Source organism: Cheilinus undulatus, linkage group 10 (genome assembly GCF_018320785.1).
Source record: "Cheilinus undulatus linkage group 10, ASM1832078v1, whole genome shotgun sequence".
NCBI lineage: Eukaryota > Metazoa > Chordata > Actinopteri > Labriformes > Labridae > Cheilinus > Cheilinus undulatus.
The window spans coordinates 19,866,191-19,890,572 of NC_054874.1; the positions used below are offsets into that span (position 1 = coordinate 19,866,191).

At 38.0% G+C, this 24,382-nt stretch overlaps 1 long non-coding RNA gene across 1 annotated transcript; it reads right to left on the minus strand.

Moving 5' to 3' along the window:
• Nucleotides 1-3,741: 3,741 nt before the first annotated feature.
• On the minus strand, nucleotides 3,742-12,386 carry LOC121516021. The gene is made up of 5 exons (XR_005992438.1): nucleotides 12,260-12,386; nucleotides 11,574-11,623; nucleotides 8,550-8,619; nucleotides 4,792-4,960; nucleotides 3,742-3,849 (listed from the first exon to the last, which is right to left on the minus strand). It is a non-coding gene; the product is annotated as an uncharacterized LOC121516021 (long non-coding RNA).
• Between the last annotated feature and the right edge of the window lie 11,996 nt (nucleotides 12,387-24,382).

Sequence of the window (24,382 nt, forward strand, 5' to 3'; positions counted from 1 at the left end):
GAATCGGGCAAGGAGCACCTCCCTCTGCGGTCACAATAGGAGCAGCTGCGAGGCGTTTGGGAAAAGTGCGACAACTAAAGAGCATTCAGGGCTCAGTCAAGCAGGCCTTGTGTCTCCTGCCTCACACACCAATGGGGAGGTGGAGACGGAGATGGCTCTGAAAGGGGAAGGAATATGTTTGGTTTGCAAATTAGCCAAAACATTGGCTGTGGCCCTTGGAGGGGTGTGAGAAAAAAGAAAACTTCCTCCTGAGGTGATGATACTACAAGGCCTGGCCTACAAAATAAGTGACTGCACACAAGAACAAAAGGATTTATTGCAAATAACATTGAGCATATTTTCTCCTTGAAGACATGGACTATTGAAATGACAAATGCATATTTTTTTTAAACTGACACACATCTCTTATCTGTGACAGGAATACAATGTTTGCCTCTGTATGAAAGCATCGCTGTGACGCTGTGTGATGAAAGCCTCATTCATAACCTCACCAGCTTCCTCAGACAAGCTGTGGTTTGGGTGACATATGTGTGACTCCCTCCCCCTTCCCCTCCCAAAAACCAGCCCACCCGCCTTTGTGTCTTTGGATTTCCTGTTGTCAGGGGGGAGGCTGGCAGCAGCGTGCTTGTTTGTGTCTGCGTGTGTGTGAAAGTCGTTAGGCGTCTTTATGATCTGATGAGGGTGCTTTGGAGGGAAAAAGGCCCTCAGTCAACAGCCGGGTCAGGGACATTAAAGCAACGAGGTTTAAAGCGTGTGAGATTAGCTGCGTGTGGTGTGAGACATCGATCAGAATGTCAAGGTGCTAAGAAAACTATGCTCAACAGTTTATTTTGACTTAAAATGTAAAAAAAAGACCGAACAAATATTTGAATTATTTAATATATATTTAAAAAACCCTGCATTTCTTGTCATTTCATCTCTTTTTTTCTGTATTCGTCTGTCAGATTTGACCATAACATCATCGTGTTGTCAATTGGCTGTTTCATTTAACAGCTGAGCTGTGACTCAACATCAAAGTCATTTTAATTAACGCCATCCTAAGAAAACAATGGTTATATAATGTGTAAGACTCTGCTGCCATGACAGGAAGGGACATAATCCCACTCCTCCCTTTTTACACCATTCAGTTTGGATCAAATACAACACAGCTGAGGGTGTTCTTATGTAAGACTCATGACTTTATCGCATCAGGTGACACATTCCCACATGTTTCATGAGCTAGGGTGGTACATTAGAATTGAATTAAGTCTGTAGTTTGAAAAAATCAAAGTAACTTTGATGTACATATGAAAAAAAAAGATGGTTATGGCTTTCAGCATTTTAAAGTCAAATAATAATCACAGATAGGCACTGTGTTCAAGAATACATTCAGTGACCAATTCATTAGGTACACCAGTTCAACTACTTATTAACACAAATTTCTAATTAGCCTATGACATGGCAGCAACCAATGCACTTTGGCATGTAGACACGGTCAAAATGATTTGCTGAAGTACTAAAATTAGGAAGAAAGGTGATTTTTGAGTGTGCCATGGTTGTTGGTAGCCTGCCAGGATTTCATGTTTGTTAACTAAACTCTGAATGTTGCAGCAGAAATTGAGACTCATCATCAATACTTACTCAGACCAGGCAATGTTTTTCTTATCCTTTTTTGTCAAATCTTGGTGAACCCATGTGAACTGTAGCCTCAGTTTCCTGTTCTTAGCTGACAGGAGTGACACCTAGTGTGGTATCCTGTTGCTGTAGCCCATCTGCTTCTAGGTTTGACATCTTGTGTGTTTAGGGATGCTCTTCTGCAGTTGTATTTGACCTATTTTTGCCTATTTATCAGCTCAGCTAATGCCATCAACAAGGTATCTTGTCGCAGAGAACTGATGCTCACTGGATATTTTCATCTTTACTTTTCAGACCATTCTGAGTAAACCTTAGAGATGGCTGTGCCTGAAAGGCACTGAAAGGCATTAGTTAAATAGCATCTGATTAGATAGTTGCATTAAGAGCAGTTGAACAGGTATACCTAATAAAGTGGCTGGTGAGTGTAAAATTAAACTTTGTTTCGACAACAGTCTGTACAGCAGCACAACAAATCTGTTGTTATTAATGTGCAGTTTCTGTAGCTGTGTGAATATGAAAACAAAGATAATGTTAAGCTGGATTTAAGGTAGGAGATAAAGTACTTAAAAAAGAGATATTTGTTGAAATGAAGACACCCTTCCTGGCAATATACAGTGCTATGAAAAAGTATTTGCCCCCTTCCTGATTTCTTATTTTTTAGGGGTAAAAAGACATCTAAACCTACCTGGCCCTACACAATGTATGTAAGGTAAAAGCTGAACTTTTGAAGGTGTGCGTCCCATTACATGTGTAGTAAAACTAACACAGCATTTCATAAAAGCTCAAGCACACTTGGGTTATGCAGCAGGACCATGATGAAAAGCTGATTGAGAAGCTGTGGCTTCACCTTAAACAGGCCGTTCATGCTTGAAACCTTAAATGTGGCTGAATAAAAACAATTCTGCAAAGGAAAAGTGGGCCAAAATTCCTCTACACTGATATGAAAGACTCATTGCCAGTTTTTGCTTGCAGTTGTTGCCATCCAGGGTGGCTCAACCAGTTTTTAGGTTTAGGGGGCAAATTTTAGGGCCAGACAGGGTAAGATGGGTTTTCCTCTTAAAAAAGTGCAATTTCAGGTTGTCTTTGTCTGGTATTCAAATTTGCTTGATGATCTCAAACATGTAAGTGTGACAAATATTCAAAAAGAAATCAGGAAAAGCGAAAATATTTTTTCACAGCACTGTAGGTGGATGGATAAGTAAATTGTTTCACAGTAAATATATGTAAGCAGACAAATTAGCAATAACTGCATGATACATACCTAGTTTTTACACGGTACAGTGTGTGTAAAAAGTGAAATGCATGATTGTCATCTTCATGGTAGTGTTTCTAATCAATCAATTCACCTTAGAAGTTAAAATGAAGTGAGAGGCCTATGGTGTGATCTGATTTACGTCTATAGTACAGATTAAAATTCTCCCTGCAATGTAAGTGTCACAAGACTGCATCAATGTGTAACTGAGCATTATCAAGGAACATCTCTCACTATGGGATTAAAGCTGGTGATAATTTTGACCAGAAGGCTTATAGTTGAAATACAGATGGCTGTGCTGCATCACAAAGCACACATTTGTCTAGCCTTACAGAACAGGAAAACAACACCCCCCTTTTTCACCCTTTGTAATCCGTGTGTTTTTAAAATTGCACCAAACAAAAACGTGTGGTAATAATAAAATATGTCAACTAGACCAGACAGACAAGTGACGTGTCTTGTGGCTTTTTTGTCACAGAGTCATGTGATGCTGGTCCTTGAGTGACATACTTTGAAATGAGCATGACCACAATATAAACTGCATAGCTGAATAGGCATTGTTTTAATCCTTTGAGGGGATTTTAGGGGAAGAAGGCTGAAAAGATGTCAGAGAAATTTTGTTTCAAAATTTGTTAATGTATTTTGTGGTTTCATTTTATGGCAGTGCATCTCATGTAGTCAAATTGTCACTATAGATATGTACTAAAAACAAGTTTTCAAAAAGTAGATTCCCTCGGGCTTTACTGCTTTTTTGTTGATATGCATTTTAATGTTAAATAAAGCAATATAACTATTTAGCAAAACCAACCAGAAATAATTGATTAAAGTGATTTTAAATATTCAAAATTTTAAGTAAAAGAAAAAAACAAAGATTTCATGGATCTTTTATCACAATTTGAAAATACATTTTTCCAGAATTTTTACGAGCCCCTTGTTGTGATGTGGTACTTAGGCCAGTCTGTGGAAACCGTGTTTACTGTCCACTGTTAAATAAGAAAAGAAGAAGAAAACTTACTTCACTTAACTTAAAAAAATGACCTTTTTTAAAAAGAAAATATATGTGTAGATGACCAAACAATCAATTTAACATAGCAATAAAATACATGCCTTCTTCACTTAGAACACAGTATGTTAAATCTGTTAGCCTATTACTGGAAATTTCCATTATATGTTAGCACCATGCTAACAAACTCATGTAAATTCCAGTCCGAGTCTAAATTTCCTTGAAATAATTGCCAGTGACTTTCAATGAGTGATCTTATATGAAATGCACATCCTTAGTCAATACAATTTTGAAACAACCTAGTCTCCTTGATGATAGTCTGGTCTGCTTTTCAAAGTCTTATGGAGGTATTGATTTCAGTCTATTTCATAACCAGCCAAAAAGCTTCCCACATAAGCTTTAAGGAAAGAGTTTGCTTACATGTTAGTCATGATAATCTGATCAAGTATTTCAAGGCGCATTGCAGTAAGATTTTACAGTCTTCGCTGAACACCAAAGATAACATCTGCTCTCAGTTCCTGTGATAATTTAATCCGTTAAACATCTGAGATGTCTTTTTTTTCTCATCAATGTCACAGTTCAAGCTTTGCATCAGCTGATGTCTCAAACCAAGAAACTCTGACAAACATAAACCAAGTATCAAATCTATAATGTTACAGCTGAATGTTACCGTGGCAATATGACAAAAACAGACACAAAATTTCTCAAAAACTTAACTTCCTGCAGGAGAGGGCCTAAAGTGTGAATACAATTACCTGTCTGATCACTACAGGATGCTGGGTAATTACACTCATCACACTTCACCTTGACTTCAAACTGGATTTAGTGTCTTTCTCACACACACACACCTCCATTCTTACTAACACAATATCCTGAGAGAGGAGATTTAGTCCACACTCTGATGTCATGGCAGAGTACTCACCTGCGGTAAATCAGTAAGAGGATTAAGACTGTGACGGGGAGGCCTGTGTTGCATCTCAAGGCTGAAGTGTTGTACTGGCTTATTCTTCAGTTTACATCAGTCCAGACGTACGCACTCAGTCTGCTGGACCAGATGCTAAATCTCATCCTGGTTCTGCTGACACAGTCCTCTGTAAAAGAGGGCAATGTGTCAGAGCCAACACCTGATAAAAAATGTGGATCCAGCCAGGAAAAGCTAAAAATATCATCATTGAACTAATGAAGGACAATGAGAAAGGAAAAGATGATCATCTACTAGTCTGATATGGTCTTTGCATTTATACTTTTTTCCTACTGCTGATAGAAAATAACTAGCGATGTTATTTTTTTCTCATCAGTTAGGTCCAAATCCACCAAAGATGGCACAGACATGCACCCAGCATGGTTACTCTTTATGCTTTCACACATACACAAAACTCCTGAACATTTCCTGTAATTTTCAGGGTGCATATGTGAATGCAAAACATATTTCTTATTCAACGGATTTCTTTTGCCTTGAGAACTGTTTGTGGTACAGTCACAGACGAAAGTATTGGCACCCCTGGAATTTTTCCAGAAAATACATCATATCTCCCACAAATTTTTGCAATTACAAATGTTTTTGGTCTACAAATGTTTATTTCCTTTATGTGTATTGGAACAACACAAAAAAGCAGAAGAAAATAGCCAAAATTGACATAATTTTACACAAAACTCAAAAATGGGCCAGAAAAAAATATTGGCACCCTCAACTTAATATTCGGTTGCACACCTTTGGGAAAGAATAACTGAAACCAATCACTTCCTATAACCATCAACAAGCTTCTTACACCTCTCAACTGGAATTTTGGACCACTCTTCTTTTGCAAACTACTCCAATCGCTCAGATTTGAAGGGTGCCTTCTTGCAATAGCAATTTTGAGATCTCTCCATAGGTGTTCAATGGGGTTTTAACTCCACTAACTTATTAGTGTATATGGCCAAATTCTGCGGTCGATATATGCTGATATTCATGGCCAAAATATCAGATGTCAATATTGGCTGAAATATCTGCTGATACCAGTATTTGCCTGTTTTAGCTAATATCTGCAGATACTGATATCAGACCGATAATGTTGTGCATACCTACTATAGAGTATCTGAAGGACTATGCAAAGCACTTTCTGCATAAAAAAGTGATTCATATGTAGGAATTTTTTAAGTAGTTTTAAGTTTGTACATGATATAAGTCTTTTGCTCACTTTGGTCCTCTATTCTTCTCCCTGTATGCCTGATACTGAGTCTGGAAATACACAAGCCACAACCAAATCTTCTGTGCTCATGGCATTCCATTCTACTAGAAAGCCTGCAAAAGGAACCAGACTGGCTGCATTTGCGTGACAGGAGCTGAGATAAGGTCAGATCTGTAGCACAGATTGAATAGTCAAAGGAATGTCAAGCTCAGGACATTACGTATGGCTGAGGAGAAGTGGCTTTTTTCCTCACCAGCATGGCTCCCCTTTCTTTAACAACCCAGTCAGGAATGTGAGACGATGGTGGAGGAGGACCTAATTTAGCTGTAAAGACGTATGCACTGTGTATCAAGTAGGGCATCTCTGCAGGAGTTGTATAATGTTTATCTCCTATTGTGTTTGAAGTCGTTCCACCTGTCAGATAAGATAGTACAGCTTTGCCTTCACGTACAGGAGGTCATAAATCTTCTCAGGATTAAAAACTGCAGGATTTAGCTTTTTGTTCTATAAATGAAAGGGTTTTACATTCCACTGCCAGGGGACTCTCAATCAAAATAATAACAAAAGATGCTGCTAATCACTGCTCAGCCCTGCCTCTGCTGCTTACTTCTTCTTTTGAATTGGGACTCTGGTCAATAAAAAAGCTGCACTCCATATTGCACTGTTTAAATGTTGCCTTCCTGGTTGAAAATTGTAGCTTGCATGGCAAACTATAAGGGCCACTTTTAAAAGCTTTTCTCCTAGTTATGTGCAGTGATATGAGCATGTTGGTTTATTATGAACTTTGCAGACTGCAGTTCTTGTTGATAAGACTCAATTCAACATAAAAAACTGTGAAGGTGGGTGAAGCTGAGCCATGTTCCACTTAATTCTGAGCTACAATGTTAAAGGGGCCGGGGTTGGAGTTACTATTACAGCAGGACCATGGGCAATGGAATGCACAGCTGATGGCAGAGCTAAATTTTTAATCAACATAGACAATGTAGTGTTAAAATTCTACATATTGTACCTTTAATACATAACTTTAAAATGACTTAAGGTATTTGACTGACAGGCACCTATCAGTCTGTTCACATCACTGCGTCTGAGCAGAGCCTGTATTTTTCCACTCGCTCAAGGTACGGGGCTGTGTTCACAAGCAGAAGTGAGATCCTGTGTGGAGTATTCAAGGAATGTCTGGCATCCTGTCTTCTACACCGACTGCACTCTGGGTAGATGATGTCACACCCAAAGAAAATACAAATGATGAACGTAAATCACCTCAGGCCACAGCAGATGCACACGGCTGCTAAAAACATTAAAATTCCTTGCTGGTTTTTTTTGGCCTATGTAAGCATTTTTAAATCAAAGAAGTGACGTTAAACGGTCAAAAAGTAGTTGCTACAACAAAACGTTTGCTACTGTGCTACTGCACTCATTATGCGAGTCTTGTTTGTGTTTCATCAGTTTATTGTGACCTCAAAGCATCATCAACTGCTCATGAAACTGAAACGTGCGCTGCTGTGGTTAGATTCAGAACGGAAGCTACAGCCTTGTTGACAGTAACAACGCCAAACAAGTCAAAGAAAACATCTGACATCTTCTCCGTGTCAGTGTAAAAGTCATTCATTAATGTTGCAGAGGCTTAAATCAAGGAGCAGTGTTTCAAGGCCTCTGAGCTAAAGAAAACATGAGACCCAGACAAACCTCATGGACAACAAAGCTTTCTACAAGCTGCAGCAGATCCCACATGACTGAGAAATAATCAGCACTTCCATGCTTCGACTGTTGCTTCTAACTTCATTAAGAGTAAGAAGAAAAGAGATGAAAGAAGATCATTTTTAATGTGATTTGGACACAGATATTTGTGCTTTTAGAAGTTTGAAAGCTCTAAGTCAATTGAGGACACTGCATCAAATGTGAAGTGTAGTATTGGTTACAGAGGTTAAATGCTTTACAAGATTCATTTAATTAGAAGGTGGATATCTATTAATGACCTAAACGTGTCAGTCATTGCCCTGAAATGATCCTCCTCTTTTAGCAGTAAGGACCAAGCTAAGTGTTCAACACATGTCATGTTTTTTCCATTCATGTACACATTTACAATGTAAGCCTGTCAAAATGTTCAGTACTTAGGCAAAAGTATAGTCTCCATATAGGTGTGCATGAAATAATACTTCTAAAATAACTCAATCTTTAAGAAAAGGGGGTCGAGAGTGAATAAAAAAGCATCATAATAGATTTTGATTATCTAAATAGAAGTCAGTGGGTAGCACCAAAGCAAGGTCCAAGCCCCTTAAAAAAGTGTCTTTATATCAAATCACAGTAAGGTAGATCCCTATAGATATAAACTATAAATAAGTGGACAGTATTGTAAAAATTGCAATAAAATAAACATTTCTGATGTGAAAAACTGAACTTATATTTCATATTTTGTGTTAAACCAGACCTCAAGACATTTAAAAATAAAAAACTAAACTATCACATTGATATTAGTATTCAGACCCTTTGAAAAACACTTGAAATTTACCTCAGGTTCCTCCAATCTCCCTTGAGGTGCCATAGAAGCTGATGCTTTCTCACGCTGAGCTCCAGAGGTCCTGTGTGGAGATGGGACAAAGTTCCAGAAGGACAACCGTCAGTGCAGCCCTCAACTGAGCTGGGCATAAGGCAGAGTTTTTTTATTCTGTTGTTGCAAAGGGTTGGAATACTTGTGTGCATGTGATATTTTAGTTTTTGTTTTTTTGTTTTTAAATCATCTGCAAAACAAAAAATCTGTTTTCACTTTATGATGGGGTACTGAGTGTAGATTAATGAGAAAAAAAATGCAACGTAACAAAATGAAAGAAAGTGAAGGGAGTCTGATAATTTCCAAATGCATTGCAGACTGCTCATAATTATGGGCAACATTTCGACTGAAAGCAAGAAACTGCCAAGTTTTTGGTGGCTAGATCTTCCAGTTTTTTGTTGTGGTATCAAAACATTTGTGGATAAGGGCTGACTTGGATGGGAACTGAAAGGTAAGGCACAATACGATAGAATGGGATACAATACAATAAGATATGATTCGGTATGATACCCATAGTAATGATATCAATACATTGACATGACATGATTTTACCGGACAGTGACATAGTGACACGTCATGATATCTCATTAACTGAAAAATTCTATAAAAAAGGCTCCTAAAGGTAAAGTGCTTGATTCGGCATCAGTTTAATCTTTTATCATGTTTAAGTACTTAAGAAACTTTATCCAGCTGTCTTCTTCCTCCTCTTCATAAATACCACTGTCAAAAATCTCCAAACAAAGACATGAAATATAAAAAAGACAAAAGTTTTATTTTGCATGAGTTCATATTCAGCAGAAATATTTTGATTACAGGGTTCTTTAAGTTTAAACACTCAGCTGATTTGTCCTGTATGTTTTATGATCGATATCTTTAAAAATACCTTTGTGTTTTGATTGCAGTCCAGTGTAATCTCTGTAATGTTTAGTGGGGAAAGCTCCAGCTGAGTAAAGCTGTCATTTAGCAGCGATATCACAGCACTACAGAGTGATTCATGTTAGACACACTCATCGTGGTGTATCACACACAAATGGGTCACTTATGAGGAAGTCAGCATGTCTTCACTGCATGCTGACTTCCTTAGATTAACATTGATGGCTTTTATATGTATGCTGTACAAAGAGAGACACTACAATTCTATATATTGAGACAAAAAAGAGAGTCACATGTTGGCTGCTATTGCTATGCACTCTGGGTAGTAATGTCAAATGGTTGCACAGTGCTTTTGTATTTTGTAAATTTTGTAAAACAAACATAAAAGGTGCTGATGTTGATCCGATAAGGACGCAATATGTCTTAATGTGCATGGTTCAATGCAAAACATCTTCCCTCAAGTTGATTTGGTGTGAGCGCCATCTTGTGGTTGATAATCCAAACTACCATTTAAGAGTTCTCATTTTTAATGGGACTTTGTAAATTATGCTGTCTGCAGTTTAAACTGGTCCATTGAATTTTAAATTTCACTAGCATTCATTTTGATTCCCTCTGGCAGCTGACAGCACTGCAGTCGGAGCACAATCAATTTTTCATATTGACTTTGACCTCTCAAGTGAGGAAATCAATGTGGTTTAATCTCAAAGTCTCTTGCGAGAGTAGACAATGTTGTGAAATGAACTGAGCTGTGTGGGTGTGAAAAAAGTCAATAGTCTTTAGTCAAACAGAGCCACACTTATCATGACCTGAAGCAGAGGATGTTACATTAACCCAGTGCAGGCTCCCTCTGCTGTCATGCGTTCATATCCTCTATTCAAATGTAAACCTAAGTTAAACAAATGGCCTCCAGCTAACAGATAAAAAACTGCTGAGCTAAAATGAGGAAGTTGAGAAATAGGCTGCAGTCTTATTGGTCAGACTTGAGTGATTCAGAGTCAACATTTTAACCTTTGACACATAATGTTAATGATTAACTCTGCAGGAGTACTGACTGCAACAAGCCTCTGACCGGTCAGTTACCTCTTTCTGTATTGACAGTACATAAAATAAGTTAATTATCAGCTTTTCAAACAGCAACATTATTCCATAAAACTTTAAATGAAAGAAATTAGGCCAAAAGTGATTCATATACAGGCACTGTGAGGATGAAGCTCATAGTCTAGGTTGTGGTTATGAGCAGTGGTGTGTGCAGACGTGAGCATGCTCTTGATTCATAAACTCTTTAGAAGTGGGTATAGTCGGCATTTTTAAAGTGGGTATACTCTATGGGGACAAAAAAGCTTATACCCTGCACTACATCACTGGTCAAAAGTTGAATGGAAAAAAATACGGTGGCCTGGAAGTACAAAACAAAATTGCGAAGTCTGGAAAACTTTTACAAAGTTTGAAAAAAATGTCCTACAAATAAATTTACATTAGCAAAACTCTTTTACAAATGACAAAACAAATTTAAATTTGCAAAACAAACTGGCAAATACTGAATCAAAAAGGGTGAAACACTTTTACAAAAACTGAAACAAATTTAAAAAGTCCAATACAAAATTACAAAGTTTGAAGAACTAACATCATTTGAAACTTGAGTCATTTCTGGTATTTGGTACCTTCTCTTTCCGTAAGATACTGATGATTGAAAATTTGTTTTAGAAGTTGTAAAAGTGTTCTTCAAACTTGTAAAGTCGTATCTGCTCATGTTAAAAAAGGTTTTGTATTTTGGAATCATGTTTTGTAAATATATGTTTGTTTTATCCTTTGTTAAAGTGCTTTTTTTATTTAAATTTGTTTCATGAAATGTAAAAGTGTTTTTGTTCAAAGTGTTTCAAACTTTGTAATTTTGTATTGGACTATTTATCTTGATAACTGTAATTGTTTTGTGATTTGTAAAAATGTTTTGCTAATGTTATTTTTTCTTCACAAAATACAGAAGTATTTGTGTTAATTTAAATTTATTTCAAGCTCTGTGATAGTGTTTTACACTTTTAATTTTGTGTTGCACTTCCAGGCCACCGTAAACAAAGAAAGGGTTAACATAACAATGTCCATGGCTCTACTCACATTTGCTGGGTCTTGCTTGTTAATCTTGCTATAATCAGACAGATTTGTTGCTGTAAACAAAAGTCAAACATTTTAATAATGTATGCTTTTCAAGTATAAGAAAGGGACTTTTTCACTGAAGGCTTTTAATTTTACAAATACGCAGCCATATTGGAGGACTTACAACAAAAATAAAAGCCCAGTAAGCCTTTATAATCTGCCCTGTGTTGTCTTGTTTTTCATAAACTTAACACCTACCTACTTTCCTGCCTACCTATGACCCTGCTGTTTCCTGTTTGCTTGTTATGCTTTGTGTGTTTCAGGTGCCTGTTTATGTGGCTGGATTATCATGAATGAAGTATACTTCAGACTTTATGTGAAACATATTTACAATAAATGCCTGCTTAAAATGTTAAAAAGGCTTCATTTATTGCCCACATGTTGCTGATAACAATGGGCAATCGTTAAACAAAAGTTAAAGCACCTAATTAATCAACTTAATTCTCTGCACCTGCTGTCTCCCTACAGTCACCTGTCAAATTGCCCTAGATAGGCCTGCAGCTTTTTCAGTTAGGCTAAATGTAGATATGTGATGACTTAAAGACTATTCTTAGTTTAAAAAAGGAAACCAGGATAAGCCAGAGAAGGCCAACGATCATACTTCCACAACGCTTTGTCTGTTGGAGCAAAGCAACAGTCTTGCTTACCTCACTTAACTTCCGGTTCGCGCTCACCTCTCTCAAGGACAGGAGTCTGCTGCACGCCCACTTCACCTTTTTTTAGACACGGCTACCTTGTGTGTGTATGGGAGGGGGGGTGTGTACCAAAAGTCACAAGTCCTATTTTGTAAATTTAACGGTCCACTGTGGACATGCATACCCCACGTGCCAACGTCCTCCCTCCTCCATGTCGGATTTTATTGGACGGAATAAAAAGATAACAATGGGCACGTGCCCATGTTTACAGGTCTTCAAATTTCTGGCGGGATTTGGTCATGCTACAAAAACACACATTAACAGAAAAACCCCAACACACGCTACCGGGACACGACCAGGGAGACAGCAGCGAACCAGAGGAGACACTATTGTAGCAAAAATTTTACATTATTTCGAGTTACTTTAAACGAAAAGAAAGAGGCTATGGGAAACAAGCAGCCTTCAAACTCATTCATTCCCTTCAGTCTGCCTCTGGCCAACAAAGACAAGGAACTTCAGCACAGCACAAGGGGTGAGTTAATCATTTGCCTCTTGATTTAACTTTGATCATCAATAAATTCCCTTAAGACTGATAAATAATGAAGAAGTGGTAGAAGAAGAACCCTGGCTGCCCTTAGGGCATAGCTACATTCATATGCTTGGATGGAGGGTAACTAATTAGGCTATATTCACTCAAATTACTGTAACTGAGTAGTATTTTGTGTAAATATAGCTACTTTTTTGAATAGCTACATTTTGAAGTCAGTGCTTCTACTTAAGTTTTAACCAGAGTAACTGTACTTTTACTCCTATAATTTTTCACCTCTGTTGACTACACAATAGCACATAGTGAGAAAATGATTCCACATTACATCCCAAAACAGCTGTTGAACACTGCAAAAAATGAAGTGATCACTTTGTTTATGTTTTTAGATGCTTTTTATATGTGATTAGTTAGTTGGTGACCCCTGCTTGGTTTTGTTGGGGGGGGGGTCATGTTACTGGTTGATTGTTGTTTTTGATGTGGGACACATTTGCGCCACGAGTGAAGTTATCCACTGAGTTTGAATTCCCATCTGTGCCTTAAGGTGCTCCTAAAGGACTCAGTGTGTATTCTTCATCAGTATGCAGTGCCTTGCTATGAGGTTGACTTTTTGCCTTGTTCTTGGCAGACATCCATCTGGAAAACCTTCAATACTAAGCGTTTGGGAAAGGGCAGAGGATTTGAAAGAAACTTGGAGTGTGATTGGATGAACATTCTGTCTGTCACATCATTACGGGCCAGTAGAATAGAACAGAATAGATCTGGTTGCAGATCTATTCTCTTGTTTTTCTTGCCAATAAGGAAAGTTCATATTTTTCTGTACACCTTTCAGAAGACTTTAATTTAGATACTTTTACTTGAGTAGATTTATAGACCAGTACTTTTACTCTTACTTAAGTAAGTTTTAATCAGAGGAACTGATTTTTACTTGATAGCAATAGTCATGTACAGCAATTATGACACATCCTTTTTTTAGGTTTTTCCCCATGGTTATACATTTAAACCTAAAAATAACAAGATCAGATCATATTGAATAGTCATTCACTTAGGACTGTATAGGCGTAGGTTGAACATCAGTGATATTCACCTCAGGGTGTCGGTAAGAACACACACAGGATGCCTGGATACGGTTAACTTTCCTTTTACTTAATTTTCCACACAAAAACAGCACAGTATGTTCCAATAAATCTCACAGGTGTTGAGTCCTCTAATTTGTGGTCTAAGCAAGAAACACAGATGATGCAACATCGATTAAGCAATCAAGTAACTAGGAATCTTAATTCTTCAACTGATTATCTGTGCACTCACTAACAATAAACCATGTACATATACAAGAAGAGTTCAAGCTAAGTCACTAAAATAATATGGCTTTATAAGCATCACACAATAAAAACCACACAGCTAGCAGAATACAATCTAGGCAATGTGCTCATTAGTTTGGTGAAACATACTTTAAAGAGCAGAAAACATTATCAAATGTGAACAATAAGTCCAAACATATCAAAATACTCACAGTTTGTTCATATAACGCTCTAAACTCACAACCTTTGGCTCCAGTCAGCAGCCAAATGTTACTGTGTTCATGACCAAGATGCTTAAACTATGCTAGCTCCCACTGCTGAGTCAATAAAGTATAAATGCATAGTGTTATAAATTATTACTGATGGGCAATATCAGCCTCCATCGTCTGTGAATGGGTGTAACCTGCAGTGTTAAAAGTGCTTTGAGTTGTCAGATGGATTGAAGAGTCAAGTCTATTTACCATTTGGCTATATGGAAAATCTGCAGTTAGAGTCAATTCAAATAATCAAAGTATATAACAGAGGAAATTGAGGGGCATATTAATGATAAAAGTATAAAAAAACTATCCACACTCTGTATAACGTCCCCCTTCCAGATATTAAAATAACAGCGACTGTTTTTTTCAGACTAGCCATAGGCTGCATGTAGCTTCCTTCATTTGTTAGTGGAGAATGGTTGACTTGGGTTAGTTTTTAGTTTCTTAAATGTTACGGGGTTTACCAGTGACACAATCAGAGAAGCATGTCTGATATTAATTAGAGTTACAGTATTTGTTGTTGTAGAGGGACAGGAAATGCCTGTCTGTCATTCACTGTGGTTTTGGGCCCCGTGAGGCTGACAGAGGTTCACAGAGGCCTCTGGTGATGTCATTGCTTTCCCAGACCCCTGCAGGGTGATGGGAAAAAGACTGGGTGTGAGAACAGAAAAGGAAGTCAACTGGGACTGGACATGAACCAATATTATCTAGAAGGACAGAAGACAAACTATTTCAGTGTGTTTTCAAACCTTTTGACTGGGCTGCTCCTTAAATGTTTCTGTCCTCAGGGTTTAAAACATTGTTTTTTTTTTCCTTACTCATTGTTTTTGTTTTAAAAATAGGCAATCTTTTCCTTTTTTTCATTATAACTTAATTTAGGTCACTACTGTAACTGAATAGATTTATTTGTATTTTTACTTTTTGAAATTGATAATTTTCCTTTGACTTAAATACATTTCAGGGGAGGTATTGCACTTCTCTATATTTTACATAGCATGTTACAGCTAAAATGAAATGAAATGAATGAAAATTAAATGACAAAAGAGGATGTTTGAGCTTCATATCCAACACCTCAGAAAGGCCAGTTATTTGGCGTATATACCATAACATTTTCAACATATACCTCCATAGCCAGATAATAACGCCAGATCATATCAAGAACTTTTGGTTGAATTGCACTGTTATATAAGATTATTGCACCATGTTATATAAGATTATTTGCAACTGTCCTCCAACACTATGTTTTCTGTTGAGTTTTGTGCTTTTAGGCTCTCGTCTTGTCTTGAACAGTAGCATGGTGTCCTCAGGTCATTTTTAAACATTTTTGTTAAATAAATGTGTTTCTTCGATAGAGTTGCCTAAAAGTAACATGGATTGTTCCCCTACCATACACTATCAGGAATCATTAACTGGCAGCTCTTGACTTTTATATCTTCTTTTTTCAGGGATACAAGATATTATCGGCCTGATATCAGTATCTGCAGTTATTGGCTAAAAAAAGTCAATTATTGGTATCAGCAGATATCAAAATTTCTGGCAATATTTAAAACCAACATTTTGGCTGTGAATATCAGCATAAATATAGAGTAAATTTTTGCCATTTGTTCTAATAATTTGTAATGTTTAAGGCTCAACCAAAAGACCTAGGTCTGTTTCTTTGTTCATTTTAAATCTTTAAACTTTAAAGTGTGTTGTAAGTACTCCAGTTTGTTTCTTTGTTCATCCTTATACATTAAAATGTGTCCTAAGGACTTAAATTTCAGGTCTGAAATACATATTTGAATATGGATATTGATAGATTGATTGATCGGTATCGGCTAAAACTAATGTGTAAATATCCGGACATCAGATATCAGCCAAAAAAAAAAAAAAAAAATCGTGCATCCCTATTTTTCTCTATACTGCTATTTAAAAACCTCCCAACCAACCTAGACTGAAAAAAAAAAATGTCTGGATTGGTTTAATGTTTGATCCATTTGATTGAAATACCCCTGTCAGCCCTTATTAGCAAATATGATGTATGATAAACACAGACTTATCAGTTCATTATTGTGGAAAACTGCAGTCTTCTTTCAATTTCAGGCATTTTCCTACCTAATAATCAAAACTATAAGCCTGTTTCCTGCATGTTTTTTCAACAATTAGGGCACAGCCCTAATTGTTGAAAAAAATCCTGTTTTTGGAAATCCTAGCTGAAATGAAATCCCCACATTCTGACAAGTAATGTTTTTTATTTTACAATGTTCATATAAAAAGTTTTTTTTTCTCTTTTAATTTCCTGAATATATTTTTGTCCTATTTTTTGTCCTTTGTTTGTTATGTTATTTTTGATTAGATCAATTGCTTTGTTGTTATTTTCTTTTTTTTTTTAACCTTCTCAAAATGTTTTAAAGATGTGCTGACAGATATGGTTGAAGTCATCTTCTGTTGCATGCATTATGTACCACAAGGTGGCGCCACCCTACATAATATTGAAAGGACAGCGTAGGAGTGTTGTCAGAGAGCTGAGGCCTTTATGATCAAACTTTGGCAGGTCTAGGGATGAGTTCATCTGATTATTGAAGCCAAGTGGAGCATCTTTCATCAGTTTGCCCTCTCTGTCTTTAATCACTGCATTAACAGTGAACATTTTGTCTACTTAAACAGTTGTTAAAATTAGGGCTGTCAATAGAAAATAAAAATGTAATCACCATAAAGCTCATAAATTTCATAGTTACCTCAAGGTTAATCGCAAATTAATCAAACTTTTTTTGTCTGTTTTAAATGTACCTTACAGGACTGTTCCTCAAGATTTAATATTTTGATACCCTTATCAACACAAGTGGACAAAAATGCTTTCTTTATGCAAATGTTTGTTCATGTCAACAACCCAAACAACAACAGATAATGTTCAGAAAATTCTCTAGTCTAAACTCAAAGATACTGAATGCTCAAAAAATATGCTGAGAGCATAAGATGGTAAACTCAAGCCCAACAGGCCACAACAGATGGAGATACTGACCGAATGTAACATTACTGAATAAAACCACAATTTAGGCTAGTGTCTAACTTCAGACTTCTAGAAGTTAGTTCCTCCTCTGTTGTTCTCAGCAGCTGAACACAGACCAACAGATCTCATCATCACACATGTACATAAAGAGCACGGTCAGTGAAGTTTGAATCACTTAAAGATCATTACTGGATCCTTCACACTAAAGCAGAGAATTTAGGCCTCACATGGAGGAAATAAAGGCTCACAGAAACATCCCTTTACACCAAGAGGACTCACAACAGGATGATACAAAACAACAGACTAAATACAGTTAGAGAATTACACTACAGATTACTGGGAGAAGTCAAGTCTCCAGTGAGAGCTCAGCAGTAAGGCACAGACACACCTAATGGTGTATCACTGATCTGATGTGGTCAGAGGTGAGTTAGGTGGACACATCTGCCCTACTCAAGAGAAAAAGCAAGTCATTATTTAAAAAATGTCTGCTATTATTTATCACCTTTTTATTTTCAAACTAAAAAAAGGTCCAAATGTAAAATAAATGCTGTCAGTAGGAAATTACTGTCATCAGTCCAGTAGATTTACTGGAATGATGTAAATAAACACAAATTTGAAGCTGCATTGGAGAACTTTTAAGGTGTAGTAAGAGGACTGAATCATCTCTTCATTCTTCAGATCATAGAAGAGCTACAGATTTAACCTCAAACATGTTTTTCTTCATAAATAAAGGGGACCCACAGTCTAATAATGCTTTTCAGCTTTTATTATGATACTCTATAGAGCTTCTTCACTCTCAGACTCACCTGTAACCTCTGCTCCCCGTCACACACCAGCCACTCCTGCTCTGTCCCCTCCTCCTCCTCCTCCTCATGATGCAGCTGTATATTCACCATGCATCAGACCATCTCCTATAAGGACTGCAGAGTCTTTGACACTTTTGCATCATCTTGATTGATTTTTTTTTAATTTGGCGTTTATTTACAGTTCCTTTCGATCATTTTAGAATGTTTCATTTTCTCCGAATACTTTCACTTTCAACCAGGAGTTGAGTGGGGATGGGAGAGGGAGTAAACAGACTTTTAGGAGACGTGATCAGACCAGTCAACAGTCAACATAAAGGGTCAGCGCAGCTGCAGTGCCGGTTCATAGCAGATATAAATAAATGAATAAATCAGGCTGGCCCAAAAGTGAGTTGGCCCACCAGGAAATGACCGGTTTGCCAGATAGCAAGTCCATCCCTGATTGCAGTGTTGTCTGAGCTTCTCTGTTGTAAACAATCCAGCATGGCTAAGGGGCGGCTCTCTGCATTAGCAGTGTGCTTGGCCGACGAGTGGTACAGGCTATTTAAGACTCTAAGAACTCATGGCAACTCAGTTCATGTCTAACCTTGCAAACAGATAGATATGCCCGTTTCCTTGTTTTTCACTGGTGAATCCATCTTACAAAACCCGGTTAGAAAGTGGCAGGACCAATCAGCTACTAGGGGCAGTACTTTCAGGTGCAGCAGAGTCGTGACGTTAATTAGCAGCAGCAAGAGCTGGTGCAGTTATGGAGGAAGAGATTAGCGTAGATGCTGCTAAAGCACCAGTTTGATCAGAACTTGACGACATTTCTTCATTAAAAGAAGAACAAAGAACAGCAGTGAGATGTTTTCTTTTCAAAAACAACAAAAGTTGAGTACTTACATGTCTACAGTCGCCATGTTTTGCGTTATTCCTCAGTAGCTGCGCATGTGCAGCTTGCTAGCGGCTACGTCACATGCTTTGTTGCTCTGATTGGCCCATAGAGATGTGACAGACAGAACGTTCACCCAATCATACTCCGAGGATTTTTCAAAGCCTCTGCCTTTTCTCAAACGTTTCCTATTGAAGCTTTCCCAGATGGATGTGTGAAACACATCCATCTGGCGTGTCAGGTCAGTTCATATCGACAGTAGGAGAAAATAACTTCAGTCTTATTTGGCATGACCTCAAAGCTCAATGTGCCATTCAAAAGGCTCTGTCCTTTATCCATTTCTGCTTGCTTGCACTGCATCACAATGGCGCCGCGTCCTGATCTGACAAACTAGGGGATGGGTCGAGGGTCACACAGAACAGAAAGATAAATAATTAGTGTCGTTAAAAGTAATTTGAATTAACGTGATATTAATGTGTTAACTTTGACAGTCCTAGTTAAAATATAAACTGACTTATGTGACAGTGTCATAAGATGTGTTTACGCTGTGGTTCACTGGACGTTTACTTATGTCCTGTTGCCTCAAGCGACAGGTGTTGTTGTGTAATGTCTGCTATGATCTCTTTCCGTATTTTAAGCTGCAGTGAGGCCCATCTTTGAAGTGTGTGGCTCCTTCAGAGGACCTGATAGCATCAGACTGATGAGTGGTTTGGAGGAGGATAAGAGTGGAGAAAAGAGTACAGGAAGCAGACTATTCAGGTCACATGAGGAGGACCCATCATCATGACGGCTTCATCTGCTGTTGTCTGATTACATCTCAGTTATCTCCGTTTACATAATGCTCCCTGTGTCTGTTTGCACAGCTGAATGTATGGGAGTAACACAAGAATGTGTCCTATGTGTGTGTGAGTGTGACCTTGGCCATTTCTTTGACATGTGATGAAGATCTTGAGGGGAGGCTGTTAAACATTCAGCACCATCTTCATTATGCAAGACTGCTTGTCTGTGTGCAGATTTGTGTGTTTGTGTGTCTGTGAGGAGAGGAGATAAGAAAGATAATGAGGCATATCATTTTATCAGTAATATTTACCCAAAATATGCCAGAATTAGCAAGTATGTTTTCTGATGGGGAGTCGATCAGTCTGTAAGCCTCAGAACGGTTGCTGTAAATTTTTAATGTTGATTTAAATTTTATGAAGAGGTCATGGCAGCCATTCAGCCTTTCTTCTTTCTACTGCTGAGGAGAATTTGGAGCACTGTGCATTTTTCGTCTAAGATTATTATATGTAGTGATTTTATTTTGGTAAAAACAAATATATATATATATATATATATATATATATATATAGAGAGAGAGAGAGAGAGAGAGAGAGAGAGAGAGAGAGAGAGAGATGAAGGAAAGTGGTTAGTGCAAACATTTTTATCATCGTATTCCTTTTTGATACCACGTGTTTAAAAATGATAAAATCTAAGAATTAAAAACAGACAGTAGAGATACATTTAAAAAAAGCTCCAGGTTGTTCAAATAGATATGAAGGACACAGCAAATAACTTTACTATTTTTTTTCAACAATTGAAAAAAAATGCTGACAGAATCCCAGCGTGCCTTTTCGTGTTTTTTGAACACTTCCTAAATCCTATATAAATTAAAAAAAACATTGAATACTACCACTAATTTACCACACAGAGTAGCGAGTTTGAAGGCTATTTCACTAAGGCTTTGTGTTACAGATAAAATGAGCATATACCAAATGTTGGAAAATAATGTAAAGGAAGTTGCCGAAGGGAAGATGAAGTGCTTGGCTGTGTCTGTAATCCAACCCTAGTCACTATACTGTATGGTGCAATATATGGTGAATATCCCATTTTATAGTGCTGTCTAGGGCTGAAATGATTCCTCAAACTATTCGGGTGATTGGATTAAAAAAAATCCTCGAGGCAAATTATCTGCCTCAAGGCTTCGCTTAAATCAGTCCTGTATCCATATACGTCCATGCTGTAAGCTTGGACATCATGCCATGTGTTGCACAGCGTGCTGTGTTTCGCACGGACGGCTATTTACGTGGCTCAATGCACTTGTTTTCACTGCTACTATAATGTAACATGCATGATGTGAGGCATGAAAATCTTGAGGGAAGAGAAGTTGATGTAGCGATGTTTACAGGCACGCGTCCTGCGTTTTTATGCATCCACTGCCCGTGGTTTCATGGCAGATATGGCACTATGAATGCACCGGTGATTTTACGCACTGCCTGCATGACTCGCTGGTGTGAGACAGTGCTGTGTCTGCAGACTTCTGGGAATTTCATAAACTTCTCTGATTGACCCAACAGTTTCACAGAAAACTGCCAGGCTTCACGATTCAAGTCCTGCTTTGGCGCTCTCCCTCTCTCTCTCCCTCTCTCCCTCTTTTCCACGTGAGCACTTATACATTTAATTCTAAATTATTTAAATTCAGGGCAGTGACGTCTTTGTTCCAGTGTATTTTTCAGAACGTTTCAGCATTCTGAATAATTTGATAAGACTTACATTGATAATAAATTGACACCATTTAAATAGAAACAGGTGAACTCTTAGATTTTAAGAATATGGTCTATTTTTCAAAGGGTGCTCACTGCTTTGTTTATGAAATTCCCTGAAGTCTGCAGACACAGCACTGTTTCACACCAGCGAGTCATGCAGGCAGTGCGTAAACTCACCGGTGCATTCATAGTGCCATATCTGTCATGAAGCCACGGGCAGTGGATGCATAAAAACGTAGGACGCGTGCATGTAACCATTACTACAGCAACTTCTCTTCCCTCAAGATTTTCATGCCTCATATCATGCACGTTACATTATAGTAGCAGCAAAAACAAGTGCATTGAGCCACGTAAATAGCCGTCCGTGCGAAACACAGCACGCTATGCAACACATGGCACGATGTCCAAGCTTACAGCATGGACGTATATGGATACAGGACTGATTTAAGCGAAGCCTCGAGGCAGATAATTTGCCTCGAGGATTTTTTTGAATCCAATCACCCGAATAATTTGAGGAATCATTTCAGCCCTAGCTACTTTAGCCACATAGCTCCATTATCTATAGGTAAGTTAGCTTTAGCAATGTGAGTTTTAGCAAATATAGATAAAGCTTACTTAGCTACACAGATATCTTAAATAGAGAATGTACCTGGCTGCTTTATGAGCTCTGTAGCTATGTAGCTTAGTTAGCAATGTAGCTCTGTTGCTATGTAGCTTCACTAGCTACATAGCTTATGCAGCTAACAGAGCTACATAAGCTACGCTTGCTGCATTAGCATGCTTTTATGGAGGTCGAGTTTTTCCTGTAAAAAGACTGTTTGACTCTAAACTGAAGTTTAATTTGATTTTATTTTAAAGTTTTACTGTGTATTTCTGTTCTGAGATATAAGGTGACTTAGATTAAGGTCTCTCAACGTGGCGGTCTGAGATAAAGGGTCTACAGCCAGACTGTCTTGCCAAATTGTGCAGGAATACCAACAATACATTGTGAAATAGTGAACAACCAGTGGTCCTTATCATAGCAATATTTGCCATCAATGGGGTATAGGGAATAGGGAGTGTGTCTGCACATGGGGGGAACATATATGTACTAATATGTTGTGCTCATATTATAGTCATTGGTTTTTGTTGGAATTATCAAATCCAAGTACTTACTTCAGCAGACTTACATTGCACTGCAAGAAAATCACTAAATCTTCTATTACCTTAGCAGAACAGCTGCTACGACCTACCCATCTGATCAAACCTGATCTGACTGCAGCTCAGAGGCTTCAGGGACTCCAGATCTTCCTTATCGTAATCTCAGCTTCCTCTTTTGATGTTCCAGTTCAGTATTATTTCCTGGCGGCTTAGCTCCGTGTCTCCTCTCCCCACTTCCAAACAAAAAAAAGTTGGCCTTCTTTTTGGAAGTATCTAAAGATGTAATAGAGACTATAAGCAGTTTATGTTAAAGGCAGCATGAAAGTATCCGTCATATGAACTCTTTCTTTGATTTGTTGTTCCTGAAAGAGTTGACTTAAAACAAGATGGCCTCCCCTATGATTGAGTTCATTTGTATCACTGATTCAAACACAAAGAGAAACTTTGTCTCTAAAGATTCTGCATTCTGCCTCTTTGTGGCTTCTTGTTGTTTATATTCCTCTGGGATATAAGATAGACTTTAGTTAAGGAAGTTCTCATATTTACAAGTTCCCAAAATAGCCGTGTCAGCCAGCACTCTCAGTATATCAGTGTCCTGTCTGAAGCTGGGGCCCTGCAGAAGTTTCCCACACGTGTCACAAGCCAATGTCATGACAGGAGAGGAAGAGGGGGCTGGGGACTGGGGAAGAAGGCAAGATTAGCTTTAAGGAGAGGGAAAGAAAATAATGAGTAAGATAAATAAAGGCTTACAGGCTCATGTTGGGAGGAGACGGGTCGAGACAGAGGTTTTTGATTCTTTCTTGATGGCTGTGAAGGGAAGTGGAGGACGGGAAAGGGGGCACAGATGGGCGGAAATACTTAGCTGTGTAGAAGTGTTAAAGGTGAGCTGAGTGACTGTGAAATTGACCCCGATGTCTCCCTCTGCCTTCAAACTAAACGCAATAGTTATGTAACTGGGTGTTTATGGCGCCCACATCTTTGTCTTTCATCTCATTGATGAAGTGTTTCAGGAGGGGTAACCCCTACCTGTTGCTCTGCCAGCTTGTTTACCTGTTTTACATTTTAAAGCTGCATACTGTACATTGTAACATCTCAAAGTGTCCCCGACATGAGATCAGCTTACAGGGCTCCTATTGGCTCATATCCTGACATGACAGTTTGTCTTTGATGTCTGGTATGTGGTCCGTCTTTGGAGCGAGTCCATAGATAGCAGATAGAGTCTGATCCAAGTTTGTTTGATTGTGATAGCACAGTAATTATCATCTATATTTCACGTCACTTACTGACAATACCCTCATACAAGGCTTCAGATAAAAGCCCCTTTCACTCAAAAATGTGGGTGTTCATTGCTCGGATGTTTGATATTATACTATGAGCAATGATGTATAAGCAGAGGCTGAGTTGTAATGTAGCTAGGCCTACATGATATGAGAAAATGTTCAATCTGTTGTTCGGTTTTTAAAGAACAATATGAGATGGAAGTTAAAGAGTGCCTATTAGGTACATCTCACAGTTTCTCCATCTATCTGCTGCCCTTTACTTGTTGATTAAACCAAATATTTATACTGTGTTAAGGTAGCCTTTGATGCTGCTTAAATGTGCTAAAAAACAGCTGTCGGTGCTCAACACAGCATGCTGTGCAACACACAGCGCGATGTCCAAGCTTACAGCATGGGCGTAAATGGATACATGACTGATTTAAGCG